This window comes from Carassius auratus, chromosome 22 (assembly GCF_003368295.1).
Source record: "Carassius auratus strain Wakin chromosome 22, ASM336829v1, whole genome shotgun sequence".
In the NCBI taxonomy this organism is placed as follows: domain Eukaryota; kingdom Metazoa; phylum Chordata; class Actinopteri; order Cypriniformes; family Cyprinidae; genus Carassius; species Carassius auratus.
This window is the reverse complement of record NC_039264.1, coordinates 18,480,307-18,495,329: the sequence shown is the minus strand read 5'-3', so window position 1 is coordinate 18,495,329 and position 15,023 is coordinate 18,480,307. Positions and strand designations below refer to the sequence as shown.

General features: G+C 38.2%; 1 protein-coding gene and 1 long non-coding RNA gene across 5 annotated transcripts in view; one reads left to right on the top strand and one right to left on the bottom strand.

Annotated features, from left to right (window-relative positions):
• The window catches only part of LOC113039891 (DENN domain-containing protein 1B-like), a 99,313-nt gene that overhangs the window by 78,220 nt on the left and 6,070 nt on the right, over window positions 1–15,023 (bottom strand). The gene's annotated exons all lie outside the window — the stretch shown is intronic.
• On the top strand, window positions 1,076–3,399 carry LOC113039893 (uncharacterized). The gene is made up of 2 exons (XR_003275098.1): window positions 1,076–2,466; window positions 3,233–3,399. It is a non-coding gene; the product is annotated as an uncharacterized LOC113039893 (long non-coding RNA).

Genomic DNA, 15,023 nt, shown 5'->3' with positions numbered 1-15,023 from the left:
AAGGTCAACGAGAGGACCCTGAAACCAGACAATGAGCTTGTGCACAGACCCACACAAACACTCTCATATGAGCTGTGCAAGGTACAGCTGATCCAACACCGCCATATAACAACAGCAGTGGAAATCTTTGCTCTCTTCACAACTCCATTAGATTTCAATTCACTATTTTGTATATAAACATCGCAAAGAATCCATTTTCTTTCATTTTTTTCCCTGAGCATACATTTTTCAATAACTAGATCTTAAATAACTAGATTTTAGTCCAGAAATGGTTTTGGGAACACAAAAGTCTTAATTTTATTCTTAATTTAGAAAAGAAGATTAAAAAGAAGCCGTTCGGGTGAATCAGTGAATCAACAGTTTGCTACATAACTACACAAAATATTTGGCGATCAAAAAGAAAGCTGCAAATAGCTACACATCATTGTTTTCTTCAGAATGAAGAATTAGGTCGATTTTATAGTATGAATGACACTTCATCTGACCAGTCGGTTACAGGAAGTTCAAATATCCTGTTTGTTGTAATATGAATATGCTCTTAGGAGAGATCAGATGATCACACAGAACTAGTACAACAACTATGACGCACGACTCAATGTGTGGTCAGGTCACATTTATGGTTGAGCAGCAAAATTTCACGGCCGAATCCAGTCGGTAGGAATCATGCGACTGGGAGTTTTGCATAAGGGAGAAAGATTTCATGATGGTCAAGCAGATTCGGGCTCTAAAACAACGGAAAGCTGCTTGCTTTTTGTTGATAAACTATTTTGTTGTGGAATTTTACCAAAATTGTGATAATGTGAAATCTTAAGACCAAGCCGACAAAGAAAGGACTAAAAGTCTTTAAGGCAAAAAAAAAGTACTTCCTTGAAACCATTTATAACACTAGCAGTGCCACATACATACGTCAAAGTTTCAGTAATGACAACCACATTTAAATACAAGAGTGAATCCACTAAATAACTGTCCTGTATCCAAATTGACTACAGTAAACACAGCAATGATCTGGTATCTCACTTTTTCTTTTGACCAAAATAGCATTACAGCAACCAAAGTGTTGTTCTGTTCAGATTTTAATGTTCTTTTTATGTTTGGAAGGCTACTTCGCATAGTGTTGCCATGTCCACTTACTATAAGCAGCACTTATTATTTATCTTTGGGCTTGTTGTTTGTGCTCAGCTCATAAAGCAAACCAGTTTAATAAAATAGGCTTTGGTGTGTAGCTTACATAAGAGTTTTGATTTAAGTTGATAAGAGGCTTGTTCTTATTTGCCATTGTCTTTTGCTAGCAAGATCTGGCGACACTAATAAGCCAAGACGTACTTCAATCACGGAGATTTCTTGAGCAGTGCATACAGACCTTTTTCCTGAGTAAACGAAGAGTGCCGCCATTACGAATTCTAACTTCTGATTGGATGCTCTTCTGTTCCGGTCTCCATAGGAACCCATTCAAATAGTGCCCATCCATTTTTACTGTAGCTAATGGAAGCTTTGTCTCATCATGCGTTTAAAAAACAACTAGTTGTTGTTCTGTACACACGGTGTAGAATTTCTGTAAAAGCGGTTGCCTCTACCTAAATTTTCCACAGTTCTTTTGTAGAATGTGGTTGTCACTCCTGTAAATGACTGAAGTGTGTGTACACAACAGGATTAAGCACTAAAGAGTGAATTGACAACCAAATTTAGCTGCGGCAGCCTACGTTTTTATTTTTAGGTTTCAGGTTACATCGACAAACAAACAGCAGCTATATCACTGAACCAGATCAGGGAGTAGAGTTAAATTTAGTGTATTTGCATGCTAACGGTTTCCTCTTTCGTGGATGTCAGCATCAATTTAGAGACTAACAATATGAACTTCCCATCATATTTGAACCAAAACTCCTGCTTCTGCATTCTGCTCTAATCCACAGCAACAGTGCTGATGTGATGATTCAGTTCTGCTGGAACTAATGGCAGACGAAGCGGTGACTAGCACAATGAACGCTCTGATGATTTAGCATGTCGGGCATGAACCCAACTTCAACCTCCAACCTTCCTTCACCGGATGGATCTCTCCATTTTTCATTACTTAACCCCCTTCTTTTTTTATTTTTTATCTTCCAAATCCACCGTAGTCATTGCACTGCAGAGCAAAATTAAATATGCCCACATCTTCTCCACCAGTGCTGACCAGAGTTCAGAGAGGAAAGGGAGGAGGGAAAGACTGGCAAAGGTGCATTACATAATCCCATTGTGAGATTTCACGGACCTTGTCTTATAATATTTTTACAAAGACTGAATTTCCTTCTCCCCAGGGATCTGAAGACCAACTCCTCCATCTGATCTGGCAGAGTCAGGTCAATTTTATGCTGATTTTATGGGTGAGCGGATGGGAACCACTGCCAGGGAGAGAAAGAGGAACACGAGGGACAGAGAGGGAAAGAGAACAGAAAGAAGAGATACGCACGGAGACCGAGGGGATGATGGGTAGCTGACAATAACATCTTCAACAGTTTAGCTTACAATTTCCATAAATGTATGACAGTGTATATTTTAAATGCTGTGACCGCTCATCATTTATTTTACCTTCTTAAAAAGGAGTTGTTGGGTTAAATGTTGAACCCAACCTTCTGGGTAGTTCAATTTAACATACCAATTGTTTGAAAATTGCTACATAAATACATTAGAAATCAATCAAAAGGTGAACATTTATTACAAAATAATATTAAATAAAAAAAGTTTGATACTCAATTATTTATTCAACTTAATGGATGTTAATTTCCGATCTCTTTTGTGTTCATTTTTAAGAAATAGTTGTGTTAAAACTACCCAAAAGGATGGGTTAAACGTTGTCCATATTTCACCCAGTGCTGGGCTGTTTTTAACCCATCATTTTTACAGCGTTATCACTGTAAAGCTTCAATACAAAGTGATTCATCACAACATAATAACTAGATTGGGATTGGAACTCATGTGAGAGAGAGAAAAATAATAAAATGAGAATGATAAAAGAACTATTAAAAAAACAACTACTTTGCATTGAATTTGCACATAAAGGGAGTCACAAACAAATAAATCAGTTCACTGTGAGCCAGTTTAAGTCAAAGTCATTCTAAGTTCTCTTTCTTATTTATTAATTCAGTCCTTCATTCAGTCATTCTGTCATTTGTTTATTCATTCAGTCATTTCGTTCAACCATTTAAAAGTTTTGGGTCAGAATGTTCTTTTTTCTTTTTTTTTCTTGATGGGACAGTGGAGATCTGACAGGAAGCGAGTGAGAGACAGAGAGGGATGTGATCGGGAGAGGTTCACGAAATGAGTTCGAAATGGGATTCGAACTCGGGACACCTTAAGTGCAACTTCACCAATTTACCAACTGTTCTGTTCTTTGTTCAAATAAATGCACCCTCGGTGAACATACGACATTTCTTCCAAACAGATTATAAATTCCCTAACTTTCGAATGGTGGAAAACAACCACACGTGATCACAAACTGCATGATAGTGAAACAAGAGTGATGTTCAAACAGAAGCCACAGTGCAGGACACTACAGTCTTGCGTGAACTGCTTTGATATAAAAACAAAGAAGAAGGAAAAGACGATAAAAAGTGTAATAACGAGAGATGCAACGGCACAAATGGAGGCAAGAGAAAGCGATAGGTGAGAGGGAGGGGTAATAGAGGGGATTGCCCTCCAACCACGCACCTTCTGTGCTGCATATCCTGGAGGCTCCCGTGTTCTTACGGATTCAAAAATACCTTGAGACACATGCTTATTCATACACAGAGGCAAAGGACTTGCAAATCTCTATCCCGGTGGGATTTTGGAAGGACGGGTTGGGGGGGGGGGTTACCTCACATGAAAAGCCCCAAAAATTCAGATGAGCTCTTTTATTATGTACACCCGCTCTGTCCCTTCCACAAGCCAGATCCGGATCTGAATCTGAGCAATGCAGTCAAATACTTGCCATCTAGAACGATTACTCAAAGCCAAGATGTAAACACGTTTTGGAACTTTTTAAGAAAGACGACAGCACCTGGCGCACTCAGGTAACACTAATACCAACCAACGTTGGGGAATAAAGATAGGTTTCTGTTCAAACATGAGCTTATTTTGCAATTAATCTCCCATACACAGTTCTCAAAAATGAAAAAAACATGCAAAAATGACCGATTGGGTGACCAACTGTCACCCTTTTTTTTTTTTTTTGGTAAGGGGGAGGTTTGTACACTGGGGAATGTAGAGAGATGAAGGCCCTTGTCTGCGGGTGAAAAGCTGTCAAAGGGACCCCGGCTCCTTGCCTCCGCAGCCTCCTGCTGCCATATTGTGAGTGTGTTTGCGCGGGGCGGGCAGACACAAAGGGATTAATGGGTTAAGGCTGAAAGTTGAAGGTTAGGAGGGTAAACCCAACCCCTGCTGCTGAGCCAGGGAGAGAAATGTCACCGTGACAGACCTGGGGCTGCTTAATCCCCCTCTCGCCCCTCTCGCTCCCCAACGGGCTCCCCTCCTGGGCTTGACACACTGAGGCCGCTCCTGTTCCCAGCAGGTCTGCGAAGCGCCCCGAGCCAGTGGGCACACACAGACACGGAAACAGACAGACAGATAGACACAAACACACACACACACACACACGCCCCCAAGCACAGGAAGAGGGGTAGACTAACTTGACAGACGTTTCAACTAGGGCTGGGCAGTATAGAACATACAGTGGGAGAAGAGTGTCAGTCAGTAGAGAAATTGGTGAAGAAAAGTGAAATGCAGAGGCAGATGTGTGTCTGAAATAAATAAACGAATAAAAGGAATTAGGCACACTGCATACAGTCATTTATGATTAAGCTGATGCATAGTCACAGGTGTGGGAATGGAGAGTGAAACTCATTTTCTCCACAGAGAACTTGATATTTAAATTCTAGGGTCAATATCACCATAGAGTGCCTTTCAACCCTCACAATACTCAAAAATGTTGGTTTTAATTCCCCATTCGCTTTATGTTTCATCATATATAGTAGACCAGGGGTCAGCAAACTCAGTCCTGGAGGGCCGGTGTCCTGCAGAGTTTAGCTCAAACTCTAATAAAACACACCTGAACCAGCTAATTGAGGCTTTACTAGACATACTAGAAACTTCCAGGCAAGTGTGCTGAGGCAAGTTGGAGCTAAACTGTGCAGGACACCGGCCCTTCAGGACAGAGTTTGGAGACCCCTGTAGTAGACACTCAAGTACTATAGACACATATTAGCTGAGCTCCCTCACATTTTTTTTACATTTTTTTTTTATAATTATGGACCATTATTCAAAGCATAATCCATAAGATGTGTCCACCCTGAACTGTTAAATATGTTTTCATTGCAAAATTAAGACGCAAATTATATTTTCTGAAAGTTACGATTTCCCTTTCCTAAACAGGGTTATTATGAATGCTATGTCCCCCCCTGTCATGTGTCCACATGTGTACCGAGTCTAAGTGGCTTCAATTAGCATATTAGCTTACAACAAACTATGATTTGCTAAATATTTAGTCTTGTTGTTGAAGAGGATTTGGCATATCTAAACTTACATATTTTGAAAATACTGTATTCGACAGGATGGACATGTTAAGCTTTGGCAAAGCAAGTAAGCAAACTGCAGAAGAGGAAAATATGTCAGTTGAAAAGTCACCAACTTATTCACTTCAGCCATTGAAATTCCCGCCACTGAAGAAAAAAAAAAATCTGTTGATCTGATGTCACTAAAGGGGAGGGCCTTTTCTTAAAGGGGCGGATTCCTCAATACGACAGGGTGGACAACAATTCAGTGGACATGGACAAACTCTTCTTTTTTTTCTTTTTTACATAGTTTTTATTACCAACTGATCAATACAAATTAAGTAATCTCTTATTTAACAAAATATTCATAAGATATTTTTTTTATTGTATGATTTGATAATATTCTACTATCATTCAAATTTAATGAGCAGTGCATGGGAGACAGCAAGATAATATGCATCCTCTTACACACACAAAAAATATATAAGTATCTAAAGGGCCAAGTAACGCTTTTGTTATGAATATAAAAAGCTTAGCCTAATATAACACACCCTTTCATAGTCATTTTTATGTTAACTTATCATGGCGAATGAGGTACTTATGTACAGGACACCAAAGGCACCCTAGAGTGATATTGATCTTAATCTCTCTAATCCCTCTAATAGATGTGCTGTGAGCTCTGACGTTATCGTTTTGTTTTTTCCATAGAGGTGAAGAACTACATTACCCATAATCCTAAAATCATCCACCAATCAGGGATTTGCAGCAAACACTCCTATGAAGCATTTATTTATTTTATTATTTTTTTCTTTATTTTACTTTCTTTATTTTTTTATAAAATGCTATATACATAGTGACCTTAAAAACATCAATATTTATTCCCTTGTAAAAATTGTATAAGTACAGAGTTTGAACCACCCCCCCCCCCCCCCCCCAGATTCAAATACTTTTTTGCTTAAGTTTTATTTTAATTACTTTTTTTTTTTGAGGTAAAATTTTTGAAGAAATGAATTATTTTATTTTTTTTATTTTTTATTTTTTTGGAAATTTTGCAAAAAAATTGGACTGCTCCAATCAACTGGCTATTTTACAGTGGCTTAAATTCATACCAAGTATTTAATTTCTAAATATCATTACTGCAATTATACAAAAGCATGTTTACAAGAGAAATTAACTACTGTAAACATGCAAAAAAAAAAAAAATCTGTCATACCACCCATCCCAAAATTCAACCTTGGCCAGACATACGGTAAACAGTCTAAAGACACAGGATGAATTTCAATAGTATTTAAATGTCTTAAAGCCTGTTTACAACTGTCCTTTACCAATTATATCAGCACTTTCAATCTGACGTAACACTCCAAGGTGGTGGCAGCTCAATGTAGTGCCATCACTGTTTTCTGTATCTCACCACCATTGAAAACACCTTGAAGAAGTATAAAAACCCCACCGGCTGCCATCGACGGCAAGGAAAACAATCTCGCCCACTCGCATCAGAGCCGGCAAGTAATTTGACTGTGGAGCGAATGCCGGTTAATGGGTGAGAATTGAATTGAAATCACCTCGGAGGAGTGAGCTATTTTTCCCTTTTACTTTCGCACCCAATGTGAAGCCGGCCGTGGGTGATGGCAGGCTTGGGAGGGCCCTTCCAGAGATTCCCCCTGGGCTTCGTGCACGGCTAACCTTCGACAGGACCGCCGCTGCGTGGCAACACGCCGCCGCCCCGAGCGCAGACAGCGCGGGTCAGTCGCAAATCAATGTTTTGACGTCCCGGGAATGCTTGTCTTTAAAAGTCGATACACGCCGCTTTGATAGAGCCGAGGCCGGGGGGAAGGAGGTTAATAGGTGAGTGGTGGAAAAGCTCACAGCTGACACCACTTTTTACCACCTCTGTCTGTCTATCTGCGAACGGGATGGGTGTAGAGCCAATACGCCGAACGCACACCGAGCCGATTGAGTTGCCAAGCTGTCATCGTACACTGATGGAAAATCTCATTCATACCTTAAAGGCTCCTTGGGATTGAACTGTGTTTAATAAACTGTGTCAACAAGTATTGTGAATATGTGAGGTGTCATTATCATAGTATTGAAGTAGAGTCTAAACTATAGAACCCACCAGGCAAAGGAGACGGTCTGTCAAATTATTAAATATAATTGTGTGTCCTAGTCAATGAGCGACAAAAACGGCATCCAAAACTCCGCACTACTGATTATAACGTCTAATAAGTTTTTACTGACTGTTATTGTGGCACAATGTGCAAAATTTGTGGACAAATGAATTACTTGTCAATGGCTAGGGCAAAACAATCAGATTTCAGCACGAGGCAAAGTGTATAAAGTCTGCAATTGACAGCAAGTGGCAGGACATTTGTCCAAAGCGTGGGATAGTTGACCCAAACTTGAACATTCAGGCATTGTTCATTTACTCAACCTCATGACATTCCAAATCTGTATGAGTTTCATCTTTTTAGCACAAAACAATAGAAAGTTCACTGAATAATTTTTTGGCTGTCTTGACCCATGCATTAAAAGCCAATGTTTTTTTTTTTTTTTTTTTTTTTTAATATCTACAACCATGAGGGTGAGTGAATAATTTTTGGGGGTAAACGATACCTTGAGACTAACTAACTCACTGCAATAAATCCATGTTCTAAGAAGCGACTGGGATTTTTACAGTCAAGTCTCTTCTGAACTGGACAAACCAGCGCAAGCCCATTGAAAACCATTGGTTTTCGTCTTCATCCTGAGATGAAGAACTATCTGTTGCCTGCATGCCTTTCCTTTTTGTGCCCTCCCTCCGTGTCTCCTCCTCCTCCTCCTCCTCTCGTCTCATTCTTGGCCAAAAGGTTAAAATGCTGAACTTGCAACCTCCTTGGCAAAACCTTTTCTTCTTCCGCTCCTTTTTACGCTCATCTATAAAAGATTTATTTCACAGTATGTAGAGGTCTGGATTAACCCACTCCATGCCCCAGAACAAAGCCATTGTCTCTGTGCCCGAACAGGTCCGTGTAAAGAGGAAGCACCAGCTCCTCGATGTTTACAATAATGCCATTGTGCCTGGCATGCTGGAAGGGTCCTGGTTGTCTTTAGGGGCTCGTCTAGACTTTGAGCCAGCTACTCAAGGAACTGGTAGAAAATCCCATCAAGCAGTGGAGTGAACGTTAACTAAGGTAACCCGCTGTGAACCTGATGAAGATGTCAACCGAACATATGGCAAAAAAAAAAAAAATCTTTTGTTGGTACAAGAGCTTTTTTCTTCCCCTCCAGAATGAAGGGGAGTGGAGAGGGGAGGGAGGCCGGTGTTTGGAAGCCAAAAGCAAGGAATAACTGTGGTCATCAGTTTACTTCTGGATCAGTAACTTTATTCTAGCTTCGAGCAGCTCTGCCCCCAGATCTCACAATTAAAAGGGTAAGCAGATTAGCAGGCATCTTTCAAGCTGGAACTGAAAGAAAAACATTCAGTCGTTTCTCAGTTTCCCCCAACTCTATTTTTTCCACTCGCACACCACAAATAGCATTACATTTCATGCCACTTTAGCTGGCAACAGCCTTAAAAGAGTATAGACTTTTCAGCAATGATATGCTTCTTTAAAGTATCACACTGATCATTTACTGCCTGTGAACTTCAACTTCTCTGAAAAGGGAAACCCAAAAATTCACATGTACCCTGGAAGTTGAGCATGCATACAGTATATAGCTGCACGGCACATCATGTAATAAATAAATAAATATGTGTGTATGTATTTTTATTATATATATATATATATATATATATATAACATTACTCCGCTTTATAAGGGAGGTGATGTACTTGATATTAATAACTATAGACCAATATTTATTATGTTCTATATCTAAAGTTTTTGAAAAATTAATTTATAAACAACTTTTGAATGATTTATCTATTAATAATATTATATCATCATCTCAATCTGGTTTTAGGTCTAATCATTCCACAACTACTGCATTACTTAAGTTTACAAATCATGTGTTTTCAACCTCAGATAATGGTAAGCTTACAGTTGCTATTTTTCTTGATTTGACTAAAGCTTTTGATTTGGTTAATAGTTATCTGCTTTTAGATAAACTTCATGGTTCTTCAAAAAATAAAATTTTGTGGTTTAATTCATATCTGCACAACAGGAAACAATGCGTTGTCCTAAATGGGAATAAATCTGATTTCCTGATTCAGCAAAGAGGTGTGCCTCAAGGTTCAGTTCTGGGACCACTCCTTTTTTCTATTTATGTAAATAATCTACCATTACTTCTTAAGAACTGTCAGGTTCAACTTTATGAGGATGATACTGTCATATATACATGTAATTCTGATCCTTTACAAATTCAGTTATCTCTTCAATCGGTCTTTAATAGTTTACAAGACTGGCTTTTGGCTAATAAATTAGTTCTTAATAAAACCAAGTCATATACTATGATTTTTGGTTCTAGATATAAACTTAATTCTAAAACCTGTTCTTGTGTTATTTCATGTGAAGACAGTACTTCTCTGCATAGAGTTGACACTATTAAATATCTTGGTGTATGGCTTGATTCTAAACTCTCCTTTAATCCACATATTAATCATGTTTTACGAAAAGTCAATGTTGGAATAAGTATTTTGCATCGATCTCATGGACAGTGTTTTCTCTGGTTGGACAGTGTTTTCTCTACTTCCTGTTGGCCTTCTGTAGCTAATCGTAGCTCTGTGTAGCTGTTTTTTTTTTTTTTTTTTTTTTTTTGGTGGTGTTTTATTGTTTGCCTGTTTGTTGATGTTTTGTTAATTGTAATCTCATTATGCTCTTTAAGTTGTAATTGTGTTCCATTGTAAAACGAGATGATACATCTCAAGGGGTTAATCCTAATAAATTCTAATATATATATATATATATATATATATATATATATATATATATATATATATATATATATACATATATATATATACATATATATATATATATATATACATATACATATACATATATATATATATATATATATATATATATATATATATATATATATACATACATACATATATATACATACATACATATATATATATATATATATATATATATATATATATATATATATATATATATATATATATATATATATATATATATATATATATATATATATATATATATATATATATTGCGAAGGGTGACTTTTTTTAATTGGGTATGCTGAGTGATGAAATTAAGACCCCCGTCCCCAAATATGTGTGTGTATACAATATTACTAATATTATTTTGCAACAGTAATAGGCCAATATTTCTGTCCTAATTTCTTGTGGCATTTTAAGGTGGTTCGTATAAACCCTCGAGCTGTCATTCTGCATTGCGTCTGTTTGAAGCTGAAACGGTTTGCTCATTTTTCAACTAATGCTCTTCATTCCAAATTTGGAGAAATGCCATCATCCTCATCTCCTCTGGGTCACTGTGTGCAATTAGCTCTTTATAAATCACCTGTGGCACCCAAAAACGCAATCACGCTAATGTCAAAGTGAACCTGAAGCATGTTGCATCCGTACGTCATATGGAACCATGGACTCAATCTCATTTGTATGCAAGTGAGTGTATTTATCTCATCTATAAATCCTAAAGCTCTATGATTAAAAGGTGATACAGATCAGTTACTGGTATGGTTCAATACACCAATCCAGGCAAAAATCCAAGCTTCCCAAAGCTTAAGAATGGGCTCTCCAGCAAACATCAAAAGCTGATTATTCCCGTGTTTTATCACAATGTGTGACAATCTGACAAAAGCCTGTGCGGCTTCATTTGCATATTGTACATACACTTATAGAGTTCAGAAAACAGCTAGGATACAGCCCAGAGAAAGAGAGAGAGAGGAATAATAATAAATAAATCAAAAATCTTGATGCTAGTTGGGGTGCAACCCAATTTCACAGCTTCATGATTGAGTGGAGCAGCATATGGATGTCGGCTATGTGACAGTCCCGGCATATCACTGTATATTAGCGCAGTCTGTCACGATACATGTCCAATCGAGGGAATGTTTATCAACTGTCTGCATGTGAAAGATTTTTTTTTTTTTTGCATGCCATTTGGTTGGGCTCATTGCTAGCATGCAACGTCGGGAAAGAAAGCCAGCGCACCACAAAGAGAATAAACAACATTCAAAACAATCTGCCTCGCAAATCACACCTTAACTCCTGACTCAAGGGTAATTTATATGCACAGAACAGACACGGGAGGGAGGGGGGTTCGGGAGGAATTGCCAAGCTTGCTAATCACATCAGTCATCAAACTGCCTTCTCTCAAGCTAGGCTCCATCTCATGGACATTAAAATGTCTTTACCTCTTAAAGGGGGGCAGCCGCGACTCCGGTTTGGGTGCGTGAGGAGAAAAGCTGGAAAGGGGCTGCAGCAGGTAATCACAAGTTGCAAACCATATGCTCGCACCATCTGCCTCACACATAACACATACACACATCTAAAAACGGGCTACCTTGCAGGAAAAACTCAATTATCTATTAAAGCATATGACAATTAGGCATTGGACAGAGAAGGTGTTTTTATAAGTACTGTACACGTTTGTGGTGCCTATGCCTTCAGGCGATCAGCAGTGACCTCCGGGACACAGACTCTTCTGGGATAAAAACAGAGAGACGTGTGAATTTTTCCGAACTGATGTATCTGTGATATGTTATTGATGTGCGATTCGTTTCAGCAAAAGTGTTAATGTTGTGCTGAATGTGATGATGCAAAAGAGATTTAGTACTGTGAAAACGCAAGACAGCAGTTCTATATTCTGTTCGGTGTTATCTGATAAGCAAATGACTCTTCTGAGCGATTCTTTTAGTGAATCATTCTAAAAGACGGAATTGAATCAGACTTTCACAGAAGGAATGACTGAATCAGTGACACTGAAGACTGGAGTAATGAATGATGCTGAAAAAAAATTCAGCTTTGGATCACAGGAATACATTTCATTTTAAAATATACTCAAATAGAAAACAGCTAAATTGTAATAATTTCACACAATATGACTTTTTACTGTATTTATGTTTAAAGAAATGCAGCATTGGTGAGCAGAAGAGACTTTCAAAAGCATTAAAATCTTACCGAACCAAAACGTTAGAATGGTAGCGTATATAGTCTTTTAACAAGCATTTCTCACAGGAAATGATGAATGGTTTGAGGATGAGAGGGGCATGCTCACATACTTAACTAATGACAGCACTGTATGCTAATTCCATCGGACACTCCCTGAATCAGAGAAGCAGCCGAGGACCAATCAAGTGAGAGAGCACGGTTCCATGTGTGACAACAAAGAGCTCATGGATGAGTCACATGATATTCAATGACAAATAGCACAGCAAAGCCCTCACAAAGACAAGCAGTGGGAACTGACCTACATTCAGTGGTGAAAAGTGGGCTGGAGCCCAAAAAGAGGCCAGCAGTGTGATACCAATCTCCAAAAAAAAATTGCCACAAGCCACTCTGCACGTGAACATTTTTAGCCCAAGTAGGCATATATCGCGAGGTTTGAAAAATGAGAGCTGAGCTAATGTAACAAGCCTAGTCTGCTTTTAAGGTTACTAGGAAACTTTTTCTGTTGGCTAGTTTGAGGGTAATCATATATAACTGCGTACACCTACAAAACTAAAGATGTTTTTAATTTTACACCTTGTCTCAGGGACACAACACTAACGCCCAAAACTTCTCTCTCAAATAAAAAAGTGTGAAAATTAAAAAGACGTCAAAGCTTTCCATCTTAATGTGTTTTGTTGTAGCAGTGAGGTTTTCAAAGGGATAAACTGAAAAAGTTTTCATGTGCAAACTATTGAACAGCTGAAGCACTGGAGCATTATTAAAGCATTTATATTTATAAAAACAATTATTAACATTTATTAAAATAACAATTAGTTAATAAAATATACAATTAATCATACCAATACATTACTATTTAAATACATAGTATTACAAGTAATAGTAGTAATAATATGAATAAAACTATATGTATGTGTGTGTGTAAACAGTGATCAAATTTAGTTATGTTATTATATTAACAATTATTATTGTTATTATAACACTACATTCGATTACATTATATGTGTATGTGTTTGTGTGTGTGTGTGTTATATCATCGTAATAATAAATACCATATACTTTTACCTAAATCATTATTATATGTAAAAAAAAATGAACATCATTAGTAGTGTATGGTACCCAAATCACACAATTATCATTGTTATTATTATTATTTTTATACGACGAGTTTTCTACTCAAAAAAGAATCAAAAACCTAAGCAACTTTCATTAGATCTTCGTTCAGAGTTGACTTCCTCCCCGAGTTCAGTTTCCATCGTTTGAAATGACACAACATGATAATCCAAATCAGCAGGATTAATTATTCACCACATCCTCACTTTCGACGTCATTACACAACCCCAAGAATAGACGTGCCAAGAAGTCTTTCCATGTTCCAGCAGAGCGACTGTGACACTGCACTTAAACGAGGAAGTCTGGATGGCTAGGGGTGCTGCCTCTCAGATCGCACCAATCAGCAGATTCGGCCACACTAAACACCGGTCCCGTGAAGAGGGTCAAACCACCTGAGAAGAACCAGGCCACCACCCTGCAGGGCCTGACTGTTCCCGTCACATCTGCTGATCTTCACACGCTACATTACTGGCCTGGCCATCCAGCTGCAAGTAAAAAACCCTAACAGGTCAATCAAAATCAATCATTTGATATCAAAAAAAAAAAAAAAAAAACATATTTGAGAAGGTTCAACACGAAGGAGTTTAGAAACCGGTGACTGTCAATTCGAACCGTCCAAAGCTGGTGAATTTGGCAAAACTTCCGTCGTAATCATAAATTCATATATTCACAGCGCCAGTGGAACGGCTTCAGACTGTTCACAACTAACGAGACTCTTCGGCACGGCGAGAGGAGAAAAAAAAAAAAACAGCATGAAGTGAAAATCCGTAACTTGCAGAAGTGGAGGTCAGTCTGAATTCACTTCTGAGCAGGGGTGGGTGGGATAACTTATTCTGTGGCTTCAAACTAAAGCTTTATTCCATCATTAAGCTGTATTTTTGGGTGATGCCGGCAAATGGGGACTGTGGGGGGCTTGATGAAGTTGCCCAAGTATAATGAAGGCAGATCAAACCAAATTGAATCTGTATGACTATGAAGTCAAAGAAAATCATGCGCAAACTAGCCTGTAGCCGTTATGAGTAATGACCAATCAACACCATCTTAGGCACAGCTGCATTGTTAGTCTGACAGCGGAGACCCTCCAAAGTGTTAGCTAGCGCTGGACCCGAGACACAGCTGAGCGCCAATCAGGTTATTTAACAAGGTGGGGGTCAAATGGCAAGAAAAGACCCTTGGCTCGCAGACCTGTCAAAAGCTGGTGTGTAAAACTTGAGTCAGGCAGATAAATGTGCTAGGACACTCATTTGAAAAAAAAAAAAAGTAAAGAGTAGCTACAGGTACATTTTTCAAATATTCATTTAGATGACTCAAACTCCAAATGACAG